Source organism: Protopterus annectens, chromosome 2.part0, assembly GCF_019279795.1.
Source record: "Protopterus annectens isolate FY-2018-M chromosome 2.part0, PAN1.0, whole genome shotgun sequence".
Taxonomy (NCBI): domain Eukaryota; kingdom Metazoa; phylum Chordata; order Ceratodontiformes; family Protopteridae; genus Protopterus; species Protopterus annectens.
Window position 1 is genome coordinate 197122612 of NC_056728.1, and position 25764 is coordinate 197148375.

General features: G+C 40.5%; 1 protein-coding gene across 1 annotated transcript in view; it reads left to right on the forward strand.

Annotated features, from left to right (window-relative positions):
* Positions 1–25764, forward strand: part of LOC122793018 (tip elongation aberrant protein 3-like) — a 1132520-nt gene that overhangs the window by 932450 nt on the left and 174306 nt on the right. The gene's annotated exons all lie outside the window — the stretch shown is intronic.

A 25764-nucleotide genomic window follows, 5' to 3' on the forward strand; every position in this document is an offset into this window, starting at 1 on the left:
GCACCCTTCACTCTATTTCACTGCAGGTGTCATGCTCTATGTGAGATCACACCTCTCAAGCTTCATTATCTGCCATTAAATGTGATTATTCATTTCAGAAGACCTAGTATCAGCTTAGTTTGCATTTTGTTGTGGAGAAGATTTTTGGTCTCAGCTCCCAGCACACATAGAAGAATGACTGAAAATGGAAGAGATTGGGCTTTGAATATCAAGCTTTGAAACTGGAGATTATTTGTGTGGGAGTGTCTTCTATTTCTGAGTTTGCTGACCTAATTTCCTTCTCCTCTTGTTGTCTTCCTCCAGCATTTTCATGTCTGCCTTCATTCAGGCCACCTGATGGGGACACCCCATTGTTTTCTCTACATCCTTTGTCAGGGCAAAATTGGGGGCATCCTGTTGGGCCCTAGACTGTTACAGCTCCCTCTCTTCTTTGAAACACTATCTTTTTTTTTTACCTGGCTAATTTATTTTTCAATTGAATTTTTGCTGCTTTTGCTTCTGCAAGACTTGCCATAATTACAGCCTTTTTTGCTTTTTGCTGCCTGGTTGGCCCTTAGCTTGCACGTGAGCAATCAGTGGAGCCATTTTTTCATCTTTATAGGGTATCTTTGGCTTTTTTCTAAACTGGTGTGGCTTTAAACCAATTCGCTCCAAACTATTCAAAACCCTACCAATTTTTTTAGAATCTTTTGGGCAGCCCCAAATTTTTTAGATTTTGCACACACAGTCTTGTTTTATGGCATGAGCATTACTAGGGTTTTTAGCAGTCTCAGAAAGGGTTTGTTTCTTTGCTTTGTTTGGTTTCTTCAAAGTGGATTGGGTGTTGCATTACATTTTGTTATTCCCATCATAGGTGGATTGGCAATGAGATTCCAGCTGGGATTAGGCCAGCTTCTCATCCCCACTCCTGGCACATTCTTCATTCGCACTTCGGCAATCTATTTCATTGGCAACTAACTATCATAATCTTGAGGTACTTGGCATAGCTTGCATACTCCTTTCTCTATCACCTTCCTCTCTTCTCTCTACTCTTCTCTCTGGCTATTTATTTTGCTATTTTGTCTGGTCAGTGTTGTCATTCTCAGCGCTTCCTCACCTCCCCTTTGGGATTACTGCTTTGCTTTCTACAAGCAAGGGGAATGGACTGATGAACATGGTGTAACAGTAGTAAAATGGTGTATGTTAAATGGGATCATGCTGAGGATCACCATCCTACCTCCCTCCTCCCCCTCTATGGGGTGGTTTGTGAGGTTGTGGGTAGGGTGTAATATGGTATAATATATTGTATATATATGTATATTTTTTTTTTATTTTATTTTGGGAGTTTTTGTTTTTGGCCTTATCTTTCTAGGGTCTTCTGTCTTCTGGCAAAAAAGACTGAGGATGATATGGGTCCGGTCATGCGCATAGTACCCTGACGACGTGACGCTGTCTAATGCGCCGACTGACCCCTATATATATACTTCCGGCCCGGGGCCGACTGGACAGCGGACTACCCCAATAGTTAGGACTGCAGCAATGTGGATCCTCGAACATCTACATTTATGGTAGGTACAAAACTGTACTTTTCTTAGACATAGTGTAAAAAGTGTCTTTCCACGGAAATTGGTTCCTGCTTGTTATATCTGCTCACTGTGTTTTTTGTTGTAAGAATAGCTACTTTATGTGGTTGTAAGATGCATTACTTTTGACTAATCTGAATGAGTCATACAAATGTTTTACAACAGCCACATTTCATTCTAGGCATATGGAAGAAACTATGAACAAAGGTTTGGTGTGAATGTGCAATGCATGTAATGGTTACAATAATTTGCAAGGGGAAAACACCAGTTATGCAATAACACACAGTCAAAAAAGGATGGATATACTTGACCGAAGGGATACTCAATGCATGGAAATGTACCCTGCAATGCAAAAATACAACAAATGAAATAGGTTCATAAGTTCATGGGTGTTTACTGGGCTAACGACCACAAGGGCCTTTTTAAGCCTAGCCATGCATTGTAAATCTGTGGCAAGTTCTGATACACATAAGTATAACCATGGGCCTGGGAGATTAACCATTTACAGGTTACCTGTTTGCATCAGAGACACAGGTGACAAACCAGGGATGAACTTCTAGTTTCCCATCCAGTTGTCCAAGTTGCACTTGAATTGGATTAGGGAGGAATTCTGCTTCACATGGATGGGGAGATTGTTCCATAGATGGGGTAGTCTCTGGGATACATACCTATCTCTCCAGCAGGACCTATTTATATCACAGGCAAGGTTTAAGTCTTTAGAATGAGTAAGTCTGGTACAGTTTTTTTTTGTGGATATGCAGGAGGTCCATCAGAGTAGGGTCTGACAATGCCCTGTACGCTAGGCATAGATCTCCCCTCAAAAGCCTGTAGGAGACAGAATACAGGGATAGGGCCTTTAGGCGTTCTGCATAGGACATGTTATTTGTGCCCTGTATTCTTTTAGTGAGGAATCTCTCTGGACATTCCAGTTGTTGGATATGCCTGGTTAGGTACATTCCAAAAGGGCCACTGTACTCAGTGATAGGTCTGATGAATACCAAATAAAGTGTAACCGTGACTTTTGGACTTGGATGCCATCCTTTTGTTTATAAGTTGTGCAACATACAATGATTTCCTCAACACTGTAGACACATGATGATTAAAGGCTACATTGCTAGCTACCTTACTACTGGGTCAGTTCTAAGGGTTGTGTTGTCAATATGATAGTTACCAGGGATGGATGACTTCCCAAAGGATACTATTCTGCATTTCTTGGCATTTAATTTTAGTCCATGACTCTGACACCAGTTGTTTGTCTGTGTCAGCCCCTCCTGGAGAACATCTGTGTCAGTGTGAGATTCAATGAAAGCTCCTAATTTGCAATCATCTGCAAATTTATTCAGCCAGAGACCACTGACATTGGCCTTGACTTCTGAGAAGTAAATGACAAAAAGGAGTGGTCCAAAGACTGATCCCTGAGGGACTCTACTACTTGTGACTGGCCTCTTTGTAGAGGTGGACTCAATTCTAACTTCCTGGGTCCTGTATGTGTGCCAGTTGGCTATCTTCTGGGTGACATATGGGTTTGTACCTAATCTCTTGAGTTTGTCAACAATGCCCGAGTGGGCTATTATGTCATATGCCTTATCCAGATCAAGGTAGGCAGTGTGAACCATTTTGCCCTCATCCATTGCTTTGGTGACCTTCTCAAAGAAGTCCACCAGGTTGAGTAGGTATGATCTGCCCTTGACAAAACCAAACTGGGTTGGGTCCAGTGTCTGTAGGTTTACTATATCTCTATTGACCATCTCCAGGATAATTCTTTCCATGGCTTTACATATAAGACTAGTGAGACTTATGGGTTTGTAGTTTCCAGGGTCTGTAGATGGCCCACCTTTGTGCAGAGGGATGACTGTCGCTTTTCTCCGTTCATGAGGCATGAAGCCTGTTTGGAGGCTACAGTTAAATAGTAATTCCAAAGGGCCTGATTGGTCATGTTTCATACTAGTTAGAAGCCATCCCGGGATATTGTCTGGCCCCATTGATGCAGTGTTCTTGGTCTTAGAGAGAGCATTAAGGACCTGTTCCCTAGTGATAGTAGGGGGAGTTATATCTGATGATATTTCCTGAGGGAAGGTTGAGTGGGAGAGAGGAGTAAAGCTGGAGCTGAATTTTTCAGCAAGGAGGTTTGCTTTATCTTCTAGCTCAGTATAGGTGGCTCCATTTACAATAAGCTCTGCATACAATTGTGCATCGCCTTTGAAGTTGCGGACATTGTTAAAGAATGCTTTGTGGTTGTTCTTGGCCCTGGAGGGAAAACTTATCTCAAATTTGCTTTTGGTAGACTTTGTCTCCCGAGTTGCTTGTTTAGTTTAATGAGAGTCCTTTTTATCCTACTGGATGCAGCACCTCCTAAATTTTGCCATGATTTTCTTCCTCCTGTTATACATCTGATTGATTTTGTGATTCCACCAGGGTTGCTTGTTTTTTGAGTTACTTCTCTACTTCTTCCTGGTGGATACATCTGCCTCTATGCAACTATTAACATGCTTGTACCGGGTTTCTGTGAACAGTTCTGCATAGGCAGATGTGTTCTCAGGGTTTATAGAGGCTTGACATTTTGCTAGGAGGTTAGCCTTAGAATAGTTCCTGAATATACCTGGTTTAGCTGGGGGTCCAGATTTTATTTTTACTTCAAAGGAAACTATTTTGTGGTCTGACCTTACCAGGGAAGGCATTATAGTAGGTTGTGTGCAGCACTCTCTCCCATATTAGTGAGGACTAGTTGCACCATACCTTTAGATTTTCTTGGTTTTGATTTGCTATGTCGGAAGTACTTTCAGTTTGGCATTGCCTAAAAAAGGCGCTACGGGGGAAGACATTGATTTAACTAATATTCAGACTCCTAGAGGGAAGAGGTGCAGACCATCCGTGGCAAAGCAGTGGTCTGTTGACCATCTCCTTCCTTCTTGCACCCCCAAGAATAATGACACAAGAAACTAAGCCTGTTATTAAAGTCAGTCATCTTTTGTTCATATTGTGACATCATCTTTGGAAAAGGTAAATGCTGCTCAATGCTAGGATCATGCCAGCCCTGACACATTTTGAGAGCTCTATGATGTCTCTCTTCATATAGTCTAGGGAGGTATGATACATCATGCTACATATGCAGAGCAGGTGACTTGCAGTGAGCTGTTATTGACAGCTTTATATACCTAGTCTGCAGAGAAGGTGGACTCTGTACATAACTTGATCAGGGTGCATGGGCAGAGATCTCCATTTGTCTGACATTATACAACTGTTATATAGTATATTATAGAATATATGTATTTATTTATATATATATATATATATATATATATATATATATATATATATATATATATATATATAAATACACATACACACACACACACACACATATATATATATATATATATATATATATGTATGTATATATATATATATATATATATATATATATATATATATATACATACAATATATATGTATATATGGCTGGATAGGACATGCATTTTGCTGTGGATTCAAACATGCTCAACCCTGTGGGGGGAGTACAGTGTGAGATTCTCTGTCCCATTCGTCTGACCACCATACAAGCACATGCCTTAGTCTAGATGAGTGTCTGAGGAAAAGCCTACCAATGCTTACAATGAATGAGGATCACTTTGCTTTTCTTCACTGCAAAGCATTCAGCACAGTCAGGGGTTGAAGGAGAGCTAACACCTCTTTACAATTTTACATGTGCAGCTTAGGGTAAAATGGTAATGTTTAGTAAATGGTTTGAAAGCTGACTAATGGTCTTTAAATAGTATTTCACAGCAGGAAACTGATAAGTCAAAAAGATGTCTGTATCTACAGACTGTGCCCCAGCATGTATTCGGCTCTGAGGCTTCAGACTAAATGCATTTTGAAATTCCTTAGACATATAATATGCATGATCAATGGTAAATGTCAGTAGCAGAAATAATTTAAGAGTTGTAGACATCTGTCATTCCATTGCTGGTGTGTCTCTGGAGGGATTACAAAGAAATCAGTATGGGACAACAGGAAGCCTCAGATTTTGTCATTCCTGGATAAATGTGGACAGATGCAGGGTCCGAACATTTATGTTCCCCAGGTGAAATCAAACATGTTGTAGTCACAGGTAAGTGCATGTTTACAGATATGGATGTCCCACTCACCAGGTTGAACAAAAAAGCCATGGTCAGCTGTCTGCACACTGCCAGGATCTGCCTTATCACACACGTACTCAAGTGTCTTGACAACAGGCACTGTTACGACTGTGTCCTACTCCAGGCTGGGGTGTGTGACATCGCTATCATGGAATACAGACATGACTGCCTTCACCACTAACATGTCCCATTACATGGGTATGTACCTACCATTACCTAGGATAACTACTTACCATAGACAGAAAAAGTATGCCACCAGAATCAAAATTCTCGATGGATAAATATCCTCCACAAAAAAATTTGTGGTTATGCTGCTCAGCGGAAGGAGTCTAAATCTGACAATGCACTCACTGGAAGCAGTCCTCTCCATTGTAAAATGTGGAAACTTCTGCATTCATAGAGACCTGGTTCAAGGCCTAAGAGACCACCCCGGCCATACCTGCATATAATGACTTACACAAGTTCAGACAGCTAAGTGAATGCGTAAATAATGCAGGATGGAGGACTGCCTGTGTTTTCCTAGATAAAAACACCTCTGGATTACTTCAACTGAAGGAGTCCCAAGAGTTACTCCATGTGCAATTAACTATGTGAAATACCCATCTAAAAGTTATCGCATCTACAGATACCCCTGCAAGACCAACACACCCCAAAATGCCTGGTTATGCTTTACTTAACTACACGACCATAGATTGTGTCCCTAAATGTTGTATAAACACAATCAGACATAGGTTCCTGCACTTTGTTTAATGCTGTGGACTACTTAGTTGGCACCTCCACAAGGGGCACAAACATTCTGGAAGGGGTAGTCAACAGCATGCTAGACCAGTGTACAGCCACTGTTGTGCAGTCCTCACTGTTGAAGTCTGATCATAAATCATTCTCTTTCAGAGTAACCTCAGACCACAACCATATGAAAAAATAAGCTAAAAAACTTCTCTTAAGCCAAGTACAGACTGTAAAGCGAATGGAAGTAGTAGCTTCCTAGGTCTTGGCCACAGTGTTGCCAAAGACATCTACAGTGGCATATACACAAGGGACACTGCATATACATATCTACAACTGTATTGACTAGGAAGGACATTAGTGATAGGACCAAATCAAGACAGTTAAATTAAAAAAAAAAAAAAAAAAAAGAACATCAAACAAGCATGACCATTGAACGTGAACCATAATCTACTCGGAAATGAAGTGCTGTCTAAGGGCAATACTGAACAAACCCACATTTGGAAGCCCACCTTTCCAAGGGGGAGCAAGCAAAAAAAGCATCCACCATAGTCATCTGAAGGGAACAACAAGTTAACTTTGGCATCCATAGCTAGAGACAGGCTAGGCACAGTAGTGGCGGGTACCACATGTGCTGAACTAGTGTAAATGGACAGTCTTATATCAGACTGGTTCACTGACAGCTCTCCACCCCCCTCCCCACCACATATACTCCAAAACATTCCTACCACCACCTATCCACTTGGTAACACACATCAACCTGTTAACTGCCCAGCACTTCACCGAGTTCCGCAAATCTACATACCCAGCAGGACCCTCCTAACTCAAGCCAAGCAAATGGTAACCCTTGCCCAACAAAAACAAAACAAAAATAAATAAATAAAAGGACAGTCTCCATACTCCTACACAGCATGAAAACAAGTGTAAGAGTTATAACACACCCTAAGATGGTTACAATCACAGTGTTCAGGCTATCTATGTATAAGTGACAGCATTTTGGTAAATACACCTCCCCAAGGGAAAAGCATAATGTGCTTAAGGCATGAGTATTATGGAGAGAAGTGTTATGAGGATAAGAGGTATTACACATCTGTGTACTATCATTCATAGCGATAAACATAGCTAGACTTCATCTGCATACCAAACACATACAGGACCCTAAACTTATGCCACTAACCATCAGCGTACTTCTGGGGTTTGTCAAGTGGTCTGCAAATTAATTTGCTGACTAGAGGGGAAAGAATGAACATCTACTACTATAGTGTTTAATAGGAGGTAAGAGTATTTAAGTGCTTAGGAATACATGTTCAAACTACTAAAGGGATTGTTGGGCACAATCATTCATGTAGGTGTCATGGAAGTGCTTCTGCATACATGGTCAAACTACTGAATGTATCACTAGGGAAAATGTGTCATTTACTACGTCAGTATAGTGCTGGTGCATACATGGACAAACAACTGTAAGGGGAGGGTCACTATGGGAATTATTCATGTATGTGTCAAAGAAGTGCTTGTGCATACATGGGCAAACAACTGAAGGGGTCACTGGGGAATTGATTCATTTGTGCGTCAGCAAAGTGCTTATGTAAAATGGTCAGACTGCTGACTGAATGGCAGGGAAAATAATTTATTTAGTGACATTTTTGTGCTGGATAAGAAGAAGATCACGATCGGCTATCTCTCAGGTGCCAGGATCCACCATATCTCAAAAATAGGTACTGTTATGACTGTAATAGTCCATGTTAGTGTCAATGACTTGAGATATACCTCTCTGGACTATATGATGAGAGACAACTGAGCTGTCAGACTACATGTCTCAGTCAGGTATGTCTCTAGCCGTAATCAGTATTTCACCTTCAATTAGGATGATGCCTCAATACAAACAGAAAATGAGTGCATTCAATACTTGGTGTAGTTTCTGTTGTCATTGAAAGGGGATACAGTATCTGTCAGCCTGGGATGACACGACTGACTAACCTCGATGCTTTGCCATTGATGGTCTTCATCTGTCACCCCTGGGATTTCCTCTACTGGCTAAGGCTGTTACTACCCCCATACTGCCTTTTTTAGGCAGTGTCTCAATGACATAATTCCTAACGTAAAAACTCCATCTAAAAACAACCTCAAGGTTATGCTGCTATACGCTAGGAGTCTGAACATGAAACTGCACTCGCTGGACATTTGTGCAGTCACAGAGACCTGGTTCAAGGCTGTGGAGAGAACACCAGCCATACCAGGCTACACCTCCTGCCACATGTTCAGACCACAAACTGAAGGCGTGCAAAGTAAAGGAGGCGGTGTATCAATACTCATTACAGGTAAATACACCTCCAGATTGTTTAAACATTAGGATTCCCTGCAGATACTTCAGGTGCAATTAACTGTTAGAACACCTACTCAAGTCAATGCCAGCTACAGGACACCCTCCGTGAATCAGGACATCACCTCTCTGTCTATTGTGATCTTCTTGAGTCTGTCAAGATACATCCAACCCCTATGGATTTGGCCAACTTTAGCTACTCATCCATTGACTGGGTAAACTACTTGTGGTCTAACTCACTTGCCCACAGATTCCTTGACTTCGTTAACTGCAGTGCCCTAGACCAGCAGATTGACACCTCCACAAGGCCTGGCAATATCCTGACACTTGTGCTTACCAATATGCGGGAGTACTGTAGCACCCCTACTCTTGCATTCTTGCCTAGTGAGAAGGGACCACAAAGCAGTATCATTCGCAGTAATTATCACACCTGTCCCCCCCCCCCCCCAGCAAAAACTAAACTAAAAACTAAAACACTTTTCCAAAACAGACTACAACTTCTTACGGGAGGGAGAATAAACAGCTTTACTGCACCCTCCCCCCTCAGATGGAACCAGCAACTATGACAAGTTGTACATCAAAGCTTCATGCAAACACCTGTATAACTGCATTGAAGTGGCCATGCCTGATAGGACCAAAACAAACTTCTCAAGGAAAAACAAACCTGCCTGGTAGACAACAGCCATTAACAGGCTTTACAATAAGAGGAAGAATTTGCTGTCTAACAGTAAGAGGAAGCAAGCCCTAAACTGGAAACACTCCCTCCTCGGCTGACACAAGCAAATGTGACATCTTTCAAAGTCATTGAAAGCAAGCTACGAGTGCATTTGTCAGCTAAGGACAACCCTAAGGCATTCTTTAGTTACATCCTTAACCTAAAAAGAAAGGCTCAGATTTGTGCCAAACTGATAGTTAATGATACCACATTTACTGACCCTGTGGACATAGCTAATCTATTAGCCAACAGGTGTTGTGAAAACTTCACTCCCCTGTCCCCACCACAAGTACCTCATGACATCTCCACCGACTGTCCTGTACCTTGTATCTGTAAAGAGCAGGTCATACACACCCTCTCTAAGGCAAAAAACACACCATTTGTGGAACCCGATAACATCCCAGGTTGCATCCTGCATGAGTTCAAACAATAATTCGCAACAGCACTGGATACTCTTCAATTATAGTCAAAGCACCAACTTCATACCAACTGCATATTAAACAGCCACCACTATCCCCTTGGAAAAAGGTGGTGCTTCCACTGACCCCACAAACTATCTACCTATCTGCCTGACTAGCCTTATCTTCAGAGCAGTGGAGAGAATCATCATGGACCTTATCACCAAGGATATAGGTAATCTCCACACACTTGACTGTACTCAGTTTAGATTTGTCAAAGAGAGATCTTGCCTTTTAAACCTGGTGGACTTACTCAAGTCAGTCCAAGGCCCTGGACGGTGGGAAATCTCTGCATATAGCCTATCTAGACCTAGTCAAGGCTTGACAAACTTACCCAGGTAGGTGTCAACCCTTACATCGTTAGATGGGTGACTAACTGGTTCACTGATAGCACCCATATAGTCAAAATTGGGGAATCTACTTCCAACAGCAGACCTGTAACCAGCGGTGTTCTACAGGGATCAGTCGTAGGACCTCTACTGTTTGGAATCTAGTTCTTTGAAGTACATGCTAAAACTAAAGATCTGTGGCAGACAAACTTTGCTTATGACTGCAAACTGGATGCAATCATAGAATCTCCAAACAATGTTAACTTTCTACAAGAGGGTTTACACAAAAAAAAATGAGTGGTGCCAAAGTCATGGCCTTAAACTCAATGCAAAAGATTGTATTATCAGCAGTCTCTTTACGTGTGATGTTCCTACTAACTACCACATCAATGTCAACACTAAGTACACACTCAGTGTTGAGAGGCCTGGGCGCGCAAGTTGACAGCAACCTTTCCTTTGATCACTTTGTCCTCACAGTGGTAAGAAGGGCATTCTGTATTGCTCATCACATAAGTAAGGGCATTGTATCCAGAAAAAAAAAAGTTATATCCTCCCTGTACTCTCCCCTCATCAGGTCAGTAATTGAGTACAACACCCATTTTGGTGTGTACCTCGCCAATGGTACATTCTCCTGCAGTAATTGAGGAGACCACAGAGTTTACTCACAAGGAAAATGCAAAATTTTCAGCATCTGTCCTATGTGGATCATCTGAAATCAATGTTGCTTTATTCTATTTAATACAGACAACTCAGAAGTGATCTATGCCTTGCATCGAAAGCAAGCTTTGATCCTGCTTTATTGGAAATCCTGCATATGCGCAAGTGAAACAGTACACAGGTTGTTTGTTTTAAAGACCTTAACCTGGTATGTAACATTAATAGGACCCGATGGAGGGATAGATTTGTCTCCCAGAGGTTACCACACCTTTAGAATGAACTCCCACTTCATATCAAACAGAACACCTCCTTGGCCCTCTTCAAACACTGTGGAGACGAATGGATGGGTAACAGTAAATTCACCATGGGGGTTCACCTGTGTCCATCTCAGCTACTAACTTTCTGCAAGGAACACCCAAATTGTCATTGCTTTACAGTTCCAGGCATTGCTTGAAGGGTCTATTATCCAATCAAATTTATTTTTTTCTAATCTTCTTGGCCTTATCAGCACCTAAGAAATGTTCATGTTTGGATATTAATCTTGTCTTTCTTATTCCTGGTACTGGAGTTTCTACACTAATGCACTGAAGTGTTTAAAAACGGTAAGTATCTTCATATATGTCTGTGTAATAGGTAACTAATGCCATCCATCTTAATTTCTTATAAATGTCAGCCATGTTAAACAGAATAACTGCAGCTTTTGTAAAGTTTATCTTATCTTTGTTGTTCCTTTGGGTCAGAGTCTGTACCCAAAATCAGTTTCGATTGGATTAACGGACGACACTGGACAATATGTTCAATACAAAATGCTCCTATTTGACACATTCAGCTGCATTGTGAAGTACCATAATATTTCTAGTAGCTATACCATTCAGAGCTGTGTTTCTGTGTTTTATAAGAGGTAAGAGTATATGTTTACATTGTGCAAATACATATAACCTTTCATTTGTCCACATCACATGGGAGCACCCATCACATGCTAGAAAACCAGTTAAAGTGGTTCAGGAAAAGAAGAAAAAAGTAGCGTTGATCATTGAAATAGCCACATCCAGTGACTACAGCATCCTGCAGACAGAGAGACTCAAAAGTAATAAAATTTCAGAACTTGCAAGCCAAAACGAGAGCAATGTGGAAGAAAGATACCCAGATACTTCCAATAGTAGTAGGAGCAATGGGTCTTATGACGGGTCTACAATCATATTTAAATACGCTGCCAATACATGTAACTCCATAGGAATTGCAGAAGGAGTCATTACTGGGCACACTGCCGGTGCTGCAATGAGCAGTTTTGGCTAACATCAAAGATTTAAACAATACTAATTTCATGAACTTTAATTATACTTTCACTTAGGATTGGGGACTATTGCTTTCATGGTATTAGAAACACAAAAGATTTGGAGAAATTTAAAAAGGGATAAAAATTCAAAGGGGGATATTCCAGGGTGACCTTTGTCACCGCTGCTATTCTGTCTTGCCCTTAACCTATTATGCTGTTTACTTAAAAACTTAGGTCATGTGTATAATTGGGCTTCTAGAAAACAACAAAGTGTAAAGACTTCTCATCTTCACTTTGTCAATGATTTAAAACAGTATAGCTCAATAGATGAATTGAAAGCACAACTGCAAGTAGTCAAAACTTTTTTCAGATGATCTAAGAATGTCATTTGGTCTTGATAAATGTGCAAAAGCAACCATTAAAGCATGAAAATAGCAGCAAGAAAACATCTGTTTGAGACAAGAATGTGAGCTGAAAGAACTTGAGCAAGAGGGAGTGTATAAATAATTGGGAATTGATGAAGGATCAACAATGAAACATGAACAAATACGAATAAAGCTTAGTAAGGAATACCTTACAAGACTTAGAATTAATCTTGAAACCAGCATTGACATCTGGGAACACAATTCAAGCTATAAAACACTTTGCTCTTCCTGTCCTAGCTTACAGTTTTGGAGTGATTGACTGGCCCCAAAACTTATTGGATAGATTAGACAGGAAAACAAGAAGGATGCTTCATGCACATCATATGATTTATACAAACCAGTGCCTACCAAGATTACATATACCCCTTTCCGAAGGAGGTATGGGTTTCCTTGAAATTGATTACATGTATAGATCTGCAGTCATGGGACTGCACACATCTGATCACCTCACAAGACCCAAATGTAAAGAAAGTTTTGAAACATGAAGAGAATAAATCTAAGATGACTAATCTACTTAGTCTAGCAGAAGCATATCGGCATCCAGCAGGAATAGAAATCAAACCAGAAGTAGATAAGAATCAGACAACTGAATGTGCCAAAAAACAAAAGAAAAAATATAAGGCGAAAGACCAGATCAGAAGGCAAGAAATATGGAAAACGCATAAATATAGTTGCAAGTATAGAAAATGTGTGGAAGAACGTCATGTTAATCAGGATTGAACGCAGGAATTGAGATGAATGCAAACCAAGAGATGAAAGGTTAATATTGGTGACCAAGGATAGTGGACTACTTACATGGTGGTTTATAAAGTCCATTGAACACGTGCGAGAAACAGACAAATGTAGTTTCTGTAAAACAAAATTGGAAACAGTCGCACACCTCTTTGCTGGTTGTGACATATCAATGCCAGAAGGACTGTATACTGAAAGGCATAATAATGCGGCAAGAGTGTTGCACTGGGGATTGTGCAAACATTATGGTATTGAAGTGGCTGAAAAACAGTAGAAATATCAGCCACAAATTATCATAGAAAATGATTTTCAAAGGAACATCCTGATTTATTCCTAATTTTTTCTTCAATTTTTTTATAAAAAAATGTTTTCTGGCAATTTGGGGTGAAATGAGATAAGTTGTATATGTTCAAGTTTGAAAATTATGGCCAGTACTATGAAGCAGGACCATACCCCCGCAGCAAGAACAAAAAAAAAAAAAGACTTCACAGTAATAAGCCAATCGATACATTCTAAGTGATCAGCGTTCTACAGTTAGATCTCTATCCCCCTGCTCTTTGGGTAAAAGAAAGAGAGAGGGAAAGTAACTGAGTGCTTTCATTTGAAATCAAAGGGCTCTAACCCATTAACATTAGAATCTTACATAAACTTTAAACCACTTTCACAAAGTAATGCACTTGAACCACTGAAAATAGGGTGCTCATTATTGACCTAACATCCAGCCATTTTATGTTTGGAACATCAAACAAGTTTCCAAAATAATCCCAATTTGTGCATAGCTGAACTAAAGGGCAATGTTCTCCAGCTGGTCTTACAGCAAAAGTATCTAAGACTTACCCCACATTCTTCAATTTCCTTCATAAACACATTGATGACACCATTGCCAAAACCCTTGCCCAGCTCAAACTCTGCAAATAAAATCTGAAATCTACTAACTCTAAGCCCCCACAAATCCCTAGCCAAAAATGTATTAATGCCCAAGATGGAATATAAACTGCCTTTAATAGCAATCCATTTTAGTACATATAAATCATCTGAAACCACACAATACATACAACACAGTTTTAAAATGTTTCAAACAAAAGCTTGTTCGAAGAAGCATCACACACCTGTCACAAAGTACAGACGAGAAAATACAAAAGGGTAGCAGCTATCTCTTTCATTGCAAATGTTTTATTGCATGTTCTCCTTAAACGTAACCCCTTATTTAAAAATTGCCCACCCTCTCACTCGATTAGCTTGTTTGAATCTTTTCATTCTCAATGCCTGCTGACCATTTGACTCTTTCCCAGTCAAATGACAAATGTGTTCCCCAGACATCACAGCATGAGCCATTACTTATAATGCAAGCAAACAAATCCTAATGGCTGTCTGTGACCCTAACCCCACAGCACATCCCCAGTAGCACAGTCAGGGTCCTGCATGCATTGGGCATCAGCAAGGGTGTGTGTTACTTGTCTCAGCAGTTGGTGTAACCATCCAGAATAGCACTGCCACCCAACTTCCACTCCTGGGGCAGTACTGGTCGCCACTGTGGGTTCAGGCACAGAAATGCACACCCTGTGCACATGCTCCTATATCCTCCCATTGAGGAGAGGAGCTAACAAATTCACTTTACTCCTTTCTTCCTCCAATGTCCCTGTTCCTGTAATATATATCTATGCCACCACCCTCAAAACATAATTTGAGGGAACTGCAGAAAACTAAAGAATATCTGTACAAGACATTGGCAGTTTGCTTTTATTTTATTGCACTAACGTTCATAAATCCCAGAAGTAAGACGGTTTGGAGAATTTCAAGCTGCATGTGTCAATACAAACAATTCCAGCTAAATTGCATACACACACACACACACACACACACACACAGTTTATTCTTTCATGCATGACTCAGTCACACATTCATGGCTAACTCTCTCATACACAGGCTTACAGTCTTTTCTGCATTCACGCACAGACATTCTGCTGTAACACATGCACTGTTCATTCTCGCATGCATCGCTAACTCTCTAGCTTACACACACATACACAGTCTCTTCTGCATGCACACACGCACACACATTCTGCTTTCACGCATTCATTCACTAACCCACATGCATTCAGAACTCAAAACACACTCACGCGCATACATACACACACCAAAATATGCCCAGCATACCGCTCAATTGTACAGATTTTGGCAGGAATGTCCTAATTTATTTCTCATTTTTTGTTTCATTTTTTTTTTATTAAAAAATGCTGTTTTCTGGGAAATTGGAGTCAAATTAGCACAGCTGTAAGTTTTGAAAATTATGGCCAGTACTATGAGGCAGCACTATACCCAATCAGAACTACAAAAAAAAAAAAAATCACAGTAATAAGCCGATTAGGAATGGCTTATTACATTTGGATCTCTATCCCCCTGCTCTTTTGGTAAAACGAAGACATTATTAAAAAAAACAATGGATGTTCCTTTTTCTGGCACCCTAAGCAGATGGCCAGATGCATGACACACACCACCGTCTCTCATTCACAACTGAAGCTGAAATTTATGGCCAGTGGTATGAAGCAGCACCCCCCCCCCCTCAGAACCACAAAAAAAGAAAAAAAAAAAAAGAAAAAAGGACATCACAGTAATAAGCCGATCGATACATTTTAAGGAATCTGTTTAATACAGTTAGATCTCTATCCCCCTATTCTTTTGGTAAAAGGAAGAACTAATTTAAAAAAAATAAATCATGGCTGTTCCTTTTTCTGGCACCCTAAGCAGATGGCCGGATGCATCTCTCATACTTGCAAACACATGCAGACATTCTGCTTACACACACACACACTCTCTCATGGATTGGTAACTCTCTCATACACATGCGTCGCATACACAGCCTTTCCTACATTCACACACACATATACAGCCTGCTTTCATGCATGCACTGTTCTTTCTCTCTTGCATTGCTCACTCTCCCTCATACATGCAAACACAGCCTTTTCTGCATTCACACAGACAGACAGACATACTGCTTTTACACACGCACCGTGCTTTCCTTCTGGCATTACTCTCTCTCATATATACATAGACATACATACTGCTTTCAGGCACGCATTCATTCGCACACATGCAGACAGAAATACTCATGCACCTATGTGCACACACTGCAGCAGGGTGGTTGGAGGCCGATATTATATATCATGAATTTCACAATGAACAAATAGGAAAACAAAACCAGGGAAATATCTAATAAGAGATTTGTAGTATTATGTTAAGGAAGAACAGGGAAAAATACATATTAATACTTTAGCGGCAGAATTGTGGGCAGAAATTTATATGCAGTCTAAATACTTAAATGAGCTTACCGAAACACTTATAGCAAAATGTGTATGTTTCTGAGGGATTTTGCCTGAAGTTTTGATCCAATGCTGTTTTTACTCTGGATGGAAACAGTGGACGGAATAGAGTTCCACAAGAAGTTATGCAGTACTTTACAGTAAAGTGGGCCGGCCTAGATAATGTTGATGTCACAGTGTAGGAGGATCAGCAGGAGAGGGAACTACTGATGTGACTGTGTCGAAGGTATGTCACGAAGGTGGAGACCAGTTCCTCCTGAAAGGATGTGATAGCAAAGATGGGGGGGTGGGGGGTGAGCTTTCCTGCCCAACGCTACGGAAAGGCAGAAATGTAGAACTGGAAAACTTTTTCATGCATTCTGGTAGCTGCTGATGCCTGGGATAAGTTTACAGGGAAAGAAGACGACTTGAGGTTGAGTTAAATTGTGTCGGGGCCTCGAATTTTCCTTTAAAAGATGAGTTAATAAAGGACAGGCTTGTGTGTGGTATTAATAGTGCTGCTGTGAGAAAGATTTTGCTTTGTGACAGTGATTTAACATTGAGTAAAGCCATTGAGATTTGTTAAATCCATGAGGTGACAAAAAAATACACAAGTATGCTTGTGAGTGACAAGAGCATGGTTTCAGCAGGCTCCAGAGCAAATGTAGATAGCATGCAGCACATGGCAAACAGAAGTATACCTAAACATATGGTAGCCACAAACCGAAACCACATAGTTTTCCATCAAATCTAAGAATACTTCAGTTAAAGGAGCATGTCCCTCAGTGCAGTACAAGCATGAATCAGCAAAACCCAAGTCCAGCTTTATTGTTAACTGTCACAATTGTGGTGCCAGTCATGTTTCTAGAAGAGAGAAATGCTTTGCATTTGGTCAGCAATGTCACAAGTGTAAAAAATAAAACCATTTTCAAAAGTTTTGCAAATCAAGTAAACCCTACACAGTTGTAAAGAAAGGTCACACAAAAAAGCAAGTTGGTCAAGTAGAGTTGCAGCAGTCCACTTTCTATGTAGATGGCGTATCAGTAATTTGTGAGAGAGCTGATGCAGTGAATTTACCGGCAAAGAGTGAAGTGTTTTGTACAGTCCGGATCAATGGTAAATCTACAGAGCTTAAAGAAGACACTGGTTCAAAGTGTAATGTTATATCAGCAGACACGTTTACTAAAGCAAGAATTAATGAGCAGTTCAGTGTGGCCAGTAGTAAGAAATTTGTGGTTTATGGAGGTGAAGAAATTCAAACCAAAGCATCGGTGATGCTTTAATGTTGTTTGGCCAAGAACTGTTGCAGCTTGTTATTGTATGTAGTTTGAAGACCAATATTGTCTTTATTGGGTCTCAAGACAGTTTGAGAATGATGAATCTGCTTTCATCACATAAGTGCATATCCTAGTTCCAGTTTTTTTAAGCCATTTTCTCATAGCATGCTGACAAGTTGGACAAACTTCCAGTTGTGTATTCCATGAAGTTAGACCCAGAGGTCACTCCAGTACTCAGACCATCAAGAAGAGTTCTGATAGCTATGCAGGATAAAGTTAAGGCTCTAAAATGGTACAGCAAGGTATAATTTGTCCAGTTACAAAACCAACTGAAAGGGGGGTCGTCAATGGCAGCAGCTCACAAAAAAGGCTCAGACGAAATCAGAATCTGTATTGACCGAAGAGATTTAAACAAAGCATTGAAGAGACCACATCATCCAATGCATACAGTCAAAGAGGTCACAGCTGTACCGAATGCCACTGTTTTTTCTGTCTTGGATGCAAAAAGTTCATTTTGGCAAGTGATGCTTGATTGCAAATCCTCATTACTAAACACTTTTGGTACCCCGTTTGGCAGATACAGATTCCTAAGGATGCCATTTGGAATAAATTCAGCAAGTGAAGCCTTCCAACATGTAATAGAGCAAATTTATTTGGGTTATCCGTATGCCATAATAGTAGATAATTTATTGGTTGGAGGCAATGGTGAAGCAGAGCATGACAGAAACCTAAAGAGTTCTAGACAGGACAAGTGAAGTAAATTTCAGGCTCAATCCTCCAAAGTGCAAATTCAGACTACCAGAAGTTATGTAGGTCATTTATTTACCAGTACTGGCTTGAGACCAGACATGACCAAGCAAGCAGCTGTTCTTAAGATGACAGCACCAGATAATACTCTAGCTCTACAGTGTTTACTTGGCATGGTCAACTATTTAGGCAAGTTTATACCAGACTTTAGTGAGTTGACAGCACCTTAAGAGAGCTGACATGCAAAAATGTTACATGGTCATGGTTAGAGCAGCACAAAAAGGCATTTGAAGACCTTAAACAGAAAATTGCCACCCCACCTACATTAAGATACTATGATGTGAATAAACCAGTCACTCTATCCTGTGATGCTTCAAAATTTGGTCTTGGCGCAGTTATTCAAGAGGGCAGACCAGTAGCCTATGCATCTACAACACTCACCCAAACTGAAATGTGGTTTGCTCAAAATGAGAAAGAACTTTTGGCAATAGTATTTGCATGTTCAAAGTTTCATGATTATATTTATGGTTGAGCTATTCAGATTGAAACTGGCCACCAACCTCTAGTTACTATTCTAAAGAAGCCTATACATTCAGTCCATTAAGGTTGCAAAGAATGATGCTCAAATTGCAAAAGTACAACTTCAAAATGGTCTATATGAAAGGCAATCTACTTTCATAGGTTGGTACTAGGCTATCGGCTCTAGGGCTTATGCAAGCCTAGCCATAACACTTCCTTGGCTATTTCTTCCCACAGTATTTACTTCCCTGGACCCCTATCTGGCTGATACCTTATCCAGATCACCCAGAAATACGACGGAACAGCTCGACGCAGAGAATTTTGACTTTGACGTGATGGCAGTGCGTAATTTATCTACCACTAGGCTTGATGAACTGAGAGTTCACACAATGACTGATCCAGTTTTGCAAAAGCTTAATCACTACATAAATGCTGGCTAGCCATCAGAGCAATCTAGTGTACCACCTGAAGTGCAAACCTATTTTCCTTACAGAAATAAAATGTTGATTGAAGTTGGCATTATTTTCAAAGGTCCTAAAATTATTGTTCCTTCTTCCTTACAACAAGAATATATCCAGATGTTGCATCGTGGTGACCCAGGTTCTGCATCCACTAAGAGAAGAGCAAGAGAACTAGTATTTTGGCTTTCATTACTGAAAGACATTGATAAAGTGCTTTCTTCTTCTTCACTATGCAATAGTACTAGACCACATTTGCAAAGAGAACCATTTCAGCTAAGTCAAGTTCCTGACTCCCTTGGTCAACAGTAGCCACCAATATCTTCGAGTGGGACAATCAACACTACTTAATATTGGGAGACACTTATTTGAATTGGTTTGAGATCGACTTACTACCTAATCTAACTTCCAGTACTGTTATTACTAAGTCGAAACGTCATTTCTCAGTCCATGGTAGACCACACAGTTATTTCTGACAATGGTACTCAATTTACTAGTCAGTTGTTTGAAAAATTTGGAAGAGAATGGGACTTTGTACATGTTACTAGCAGTCCTGAATATCCAAAGTCAAATGGGCTAGCTGAACGTGCAGTAAAACCCCATTTTCTCCAGTATTGAGGCCTAAAGTCAAGAACAATTGAGCAGCAGATTTCTTTTCTTCATGAAGGGAGGAGAGACAGTGAGGATACAACTGCGAAGGTTTTGACCAGATTGGTTGGTTTACACATATGTACAAAGCAAAGTTTGACCTGAGGGGTTTGGTGCAAGGATTGAGGTGCAGCTCTCTCTTCTTCCTACACCAGTCATCATTTGCAGCATTTGTTTCCTGATACAGAGAGAGTCTCTCAGAGCGAACTAGACGTTGTTCCCATCCCAGAGTGTTTCAGCCTCTACTTCCATTCCTCAGGATGTTCCAAATACTTCCAAGGTTGAACATTCTGTAGAGACAGCTCCAGTTGCTAAACCTAGTTCCCAGTTTTATGTCACACAGTATGGTCGAATATCCAGGCCCAGTGTGAAATGCACAGCAACATGGACATAACTGTATATAAGTATATAGTCTTGTATAATTGCATGACAAAGAACTACTTGTAATATCTGCAAGCCAAATAGATGCAGAACATTGCATGATCTATTTCTAAAAGAGGGAGGATGTAGATCAGAGTGGAAATGCTATGTCTTTAAGAGGCAAATCAAAGACTGAACATGCACATATAAATACCGGGCATGTGCTATTCCTAGTGCCAATTTGAGAGTGCAGCCAGAGTGAGCATGTATGATTGCAGTAGTTAGTTAGTATATAAGTTAATTAAGTTAGTCAGTAAACTTCTATCGTGATCTGTTTGTATATAATAAAGCTGCTTGAACAGAACCCACAAAGACTCTTCTATTGTGTCCAAAATAGGAGAGCGACAACCTGCCCTTGATGAAACCAGATTGGGTTGGGTCCAGTTTCTGGAGATTTCCTTTGTCGTTACTGATAATTTCCATGATAATTCTTTCCATGGCTTTGCATGTGGGACTAGCGAGACATACGGGTTTGTAGTTTCCAGGGTCTGTAGATGGCCCAGCTTTGTACAGAGGAATGATTGTTGCTGTTTTCCATTCATGGGATGTGAAGCCTGTTAGGAATCTACAATTAAATAGCAATTCCTGAAGTGCCTGATAGATTATGCTTCATGCTGTTTAGAAGGCACCCTGGGATATTGTCTGAGCCCACTGATTCTGTGTTCTTGGCCTTAGAGAGAGCATTAAGGACATGTTCCCTAATGATAGCAGGAGAAGTTATGTTTGATGGTATTTCCTGAGGGAAGGTTGATGGGGTGAAAGAGGTAGAGTTGGAGCTGAATTTGTCAGCTAGAAGGTTTGCTATATCTTTCGGCTCAATATAGGTGGCTGTGTTTGCCAAGACCTCTGCACACAATTGTGTATTGGTTTTGAGGATACAGACATAGCTAAAGAATGCCTTGTGGTTGTCCTTGGCCTGGAAGGCCAAATTTACCTCAAATTTCTCTTTTGTAGACTTTATTTGTCCTCTGAGGAGTTTGTTTAGTTTGAGAGTATTTTTATCCTGCTGGGTACTGCACCTCCTAATTTTTTATCATGATTTTCTTTCTTCTGTTATACAGCCAATTGATGATGTGATTGCACCAGGAAGGCTTGTTTTTAGAGTTAGTTCTGCACTACTTCCTGGTGGGTACAGCTGCCTCTAGGCAGCTATTAACATGCTTGTATAGGGTTTCTGTGAAAGGGTCTGTGTAGGCAGCAGTGTTCCCCAGGTTTATGGGGGCTTAAAATTTTGCCAGGTTATCACTTATTAGTAGGAAATTAGCCTTACAGTAGTTCCTGAATATTCCAGGTGTAGCTGGGGTTCCACGTTTTATTTTTACTTCTAATGAGATCATTTTGTGATCTGACCTTACCAGAGAAGACATTACTGTAGGGGGTGTGCAGCACTCTCACATATAAGTGAGGACCAGATCCAGTATGGTGTATTAATAATCTGGTCCAGGGAGTTTGCATTTAAAAAAATCCAGGAATGTCTGTGCCTGTAGGTTTGGTGTCTTATATGATTCCCAGTTAATAGTGGGGCAGTTAAAGTTGCCTATGCATATGGTATTAGATTTGGTGAGCATTTCCAATAAGTGTGGGTTTCCTGGGTCATAGAGGGGGGAACCTATAGCTTACAAGGAAGTGGTAGTGGACTTTACCTATGGTGATTTGAACATGGAGAAGCTCAAGTGCGTAGTCATGTTTGACCAGCCTTGAGGTATATTTATTTGATATAAATTGAGACACCTTCTTTAGTTCCTGTTTGTCTAGTAGCTTGTCTAAATGTGCGGAAGGCAGTATAATCTTGCATTGTCAGTGTGCTCTATGTGGCTTTAAGCCACGTGTCTGTGACTGCACAGATGATGGCATTCTCTAGGGTGAAGAGAGCTTCTAAGGAGTGGAGTTTTTTGTTTAGACTTCTAGCATTGAGCAGTAACACCTTTAGATTATGCTGTTCTTTGCTGGGTAGATAAGTTCCCTTTGGGAGGGAAACCTTCCATTTTAAAAATAGTTGGTTTATTAATACTTTTATATTCGGATGTTATTTTTAAGCTAGGAGTTTGTGTTTTAACATATTGTCACAAGACCGTATTGTACTTTTAAACAGGAGTGCACTTTTTTCCTGTCATTTTAAAAGCTGTTTAAAGTAATTGAAAACCATTTTCTTTTATGAAGAGATTGTTTTACTTTTTGTGCTTTTCTGTGTTTTTGTGTGAAAAAAGTGACTTTTAAAGACTTTAATTTTTACAGTCTTTTGATGCTTCTTTTCCTCTGGAAAGAGGCACCATTTTTGGGTTGACTGTGGAACAAACTACCGCTCCCGTGGTCAGTCCTTCTTCCAGCCATAAAAAGAACAAGTTAAACAAACAGCCTTTGCCACCACAGCAGGCTAGCACCTTGGTTCAGCCCCAGGTGTGTGACTGTGCTGTGGCCATTGTTTGTTCCTCAGACTACTTATCTTTTACCACAGATTTCTCTGATATAGCACCTACATCTACTATGGACCAGGGGTTAGCCACACCCCCTGCGGCTGTTGGGATCTACTCAGAGGGCAAGGAAGAGCCTCTCTTGTTGGTCCTGGGAGAGGGAACAAGGAAGATTTCCCTGTTTTTTTCAGATTGTTGTGCCTGTCCTTAAAATTAAGACTTTTGACCCAGTTTTTCCTGCCAGAAAGAAACAGAAAATAAATATGTATTTACTACTGTTCAGATTTCCTTAGGAGTAATGTACTGCGTCTGAATCAGGGTTTCCTGGTAGCACTCGATTTAAAAGATGCTTATAATATCCCTGTTCATTCAGACTTAAGGTATTTCTTAAGGTTTTGTGTGTGTGGATCACATTCAGTTCACTGCCTTACACTTCGGGCTATCCACTGCACCAAGGATAGTCATAAAATGTGTAGCTCCAATTATAACTCATTGCAGGCTACAGGGTAACCACATTTTTCCATATTTAGACTTGCTTATCTTTGCAGAGTCTTTTTCAACTTGTCAGGAGTCTCTCAGTTGGGTGAGAGATCTCTTACACAATCCAAGGTCCAAGAGACGACCTTCAAAAGTCTTTTTTGACTCCACATAGGACTGTGCTTCAGGAAAGTCAGCTAGACATTTCAGTTCAAAGAGCTTTTCTTCTACAGGAAAAATAGATATGTAAATCTATTTCTAAGGTCTTCCACTCAGACTTCAGTCACTATGAGGGAATACCTTAGGATGTTGGCTGTCATAGCATATGATTCTCATGACACCCAGCAAGACTGCACATGAGAAAGATACAGTAGTATCGGAAGTATCTTTGGTCCATAGCACTAACATCTCTTGTCTTTTCAAATCTCCATGCTGTGGTTTATCTGAAGATGTCACTTGTGTAACAGCAAATATCTGGGTCTCCTCTTCTCCCTGTCTGTGCCGAAGTAGTCCGTGTCCACAGATGCCTTGGACCTTGCTTGGGAACCAGTTTCAGGAGGGATAAAAGTGCAAAGTTTGTGGGACACCAAGGACAGATGCAATAAATACACATAAATTATAAAACAGGTGCTTGCCCCGATTAAGGCACTCAACTCTCCAGATCATCTTTGGTCCTTGAGACCGCTTCATGTTGTTGGACAATACCACAGTTTGTGGTACAAGTGAACAAGGTTGTGGGATATAGTTACACAGCACAGTTCCTGCCTACAAAGTGTCCAAGATTTTGTCAGAGCAAAACTGTGTGGCAGACAAGCTGAGCAGGACAAAGGCAGACAGAAATGAAGAGAAACTAGATCAGGGTGTCTTAAAGATTTGATCCACCTGTGGGGAGCTCCTCAATTAGACCTCTTTACCACCTCTCTGAACAGTCAGCTGTCAAGAGTCTGTTACAGGACTCCACGCAAGGAGGTCTGGAAGACAGATGCATTTAGTTCTCCTTGGGCAAGAATTTTCCTGTATGCTTTTCCACCCTTTCCACTGATATCTCCAGTACTTCTGAAGATTCAGAGGAACCTCCCCAAGAACCTTGAGGTGATCTCCCTTCTTTTGGAAATGGACAGGAGCAATTACAACAAGCATCCTCATAGTGTGGATTTACTCATATAAGATCAGGGGAGTTTGACACACACAGGCATCAATTAATTTCAACTGACTGGCTGGATGATAGGGTCTTGATTATCTTTAGGCACCTGTTTGCTGAGGACATCATGGAGGTACTAATGGAGGCAAGAAAGCCTGCTACTAGAAAATCATATGTTAGTAAATGAAGAAAAGGTTTTCTAGTTGGTACCAACAATATAACTAGCACAATTTCAAGGCATGTTGTTTTCTGGTTTTACAATTTGTGTGTGAGTTACTATCCTGCGACCTTTCTGACATCTCTGTCAAGGTTCACTTATTTGCCCTTTCAGCATGTCTACCTACGGGTGATCCTCTTTCAATGCTTTATGTCAAAATGTTTTTGAAAGAGGTTTTGCATAAGAGGCCTCCAAGAAAACCAGTGGTCCCTCCTTGTGATCATAATTTTGTGTTAGAGAAGTTAATACTTGCTCTATTTGAACCAACTTACCTAGATGACTTCAGGATCTTAACATGGAAAACAGCTTTACCGCTTCTTCTGACCACTGCAAGAAGAGTATGCATTTTACAAGTTTTAATGGTGAGTTATTTTCCACAGAGACATGGTTTCTTTGAGAATTAATCCTTGTATACCTAAAGTGGTATCAGTTTACGTTAAGCCAAACTATCCGTCTCCCTGTTTTCTTCCGTGAATCTAAAATTGAGGGAGAAAGGATAATACATACCTTAGATGTCCACAGACCACTTGGGTACTGTCATGACAGAGCTAAATCTTTCAGATCATTTTTCATGTGAAGATAATAGGAAGAAGCAATTTGTGTCAACGCAGATTATTTACAAATGGTTGTCTAGGGCAATTAGCTTTTGTTGTACTTAACACAACAAAAGTAATCCACACAGAGTCAAGGCCCTCTCCAGCAGAGTCTTGGCTTCATCTGTGGCTTTTTGGAAAGGGTTGGATTCTAGAAGCATTCCAGAAGCAGCAACTTGGTGCATATCTTTTACAAAGCATTACAAGCCTGATTCCTTCTC